Below are 1,274 nucleotides of genomic sequence, written 5' to 3'. Positions count from 1 at the left end.
TTAGCAGCCAAGGACATCAGCCATTTGCACCTCCCAGGGACTCCATGGAAGAGGCGGTTGTTGTTAGGTGGTGTTGAGTCAGTTCCAACTCATAGCGACCCCACGTACAACAGAGCTGAACACTTCCCGGTACCGTGCCAGCCTCACCATCCTTGCCATGTTTGAGCCCATAGTTGCAGGCACTGAGTCAAGCCATCTTGTGGAGGGTCTTTTCACTGACGCTGGGGTTTACCAAGCATGATGTCCTCCAGGAGAGATTCCAGACTCCAGAGCTATTGTTAACTGAATCAAATCTCCCAAGAAAGACTGGAGGGGCCTAATGCGGTGTGAAGCGGCCCTGATTGCACATTGGTTAAGCACTTGGCCAGTAACAGATCAGCAGCTCAAACCCACCAGACACTCCAAGGAAGAAAGATGTGGCAGTCAGCTTCCATAAATATGGCAGCTTTGGAAGGCCTATGGGGCAGTTCTACTCTGTCCTCTAAGGGCGCTGTGAGTCAGAATGGTCTGCAGGGCAGTGGATGTGGTTTGGGCTTTGCTGCTGTGAAGATTGACAGCCTTGGAGACCCAGTGGGCAGTTCCACTCTGTCCTCTAGGGCGTTGTGGGTCGGAATTGACTGGACAGCAACAGGTAGTATAGTGGAAGTGGTTAACATGCTTAGATGCTAACCAAAAGGTTGGAGGTTTGAATCAACTCAGAGGTGACTTGGAAAAAAAACCTGATGATCTCCTTACCAAAAAAAAAAATCCATCATGAAAACCTTAGGGAGCACAGTTAACAAGGCAAACTGTTTTTTTTTTTTTTTGGGTAAAATTATACAGAGCAAATTCACCAAATTCACTTTCCATACAGCAGTTCACATACACTTTGTCTCATGACATTGACCACATTTTACCACAATGCAACAGCTCCTCTCTCACTTCCTCCCGATAGTTACCTCTTCCTTGTGTCCATCCCTCCATGCACCCCTGCCCCCTGAGCTGTCTCTCTGTGCATAACCAGCCCTTCTTTCTCCCATGCTTGTTCTCTCCAAGAAGTGTATCTACCTCAGGTAAATGTTCAACTCATATGCCTGTCTTTTGTTTGATTAGAAGCCACAAGTGTAGGTTCAATTCCAGACCTGAAGGGCAGCTAGGGGCCATAGTCTCAGTGGTTCCACCAGGCTTATACTGGTTACTTAGTGCCGCTCTGACAAGAATATACCACAAATGGGACGGACTTAACAAATAGGAGCTTATTCTTACATTTGGAGGCTTTAAGTCCAAGTTCAAAG

The sequence above is a fragment of the Orycteropus afer genome, unplaced genomic scaffold, assembly GCF_000298275.1.
Source record: "Orycteropus afer afer isolate SDZICR_OR568_19922 unplaced genomic scaffold, OryAfe1.0 scaffold00502, whole genome shotgun sequence".
NCBI lineage: Eukaryota > Metazoa > Chordata > Mammalia > Tubulidentata > Orycteropodidae > Orycteropus > Orycteropus afer.
Note: the sequence above shows the minus strand (reverse complement) of the source record.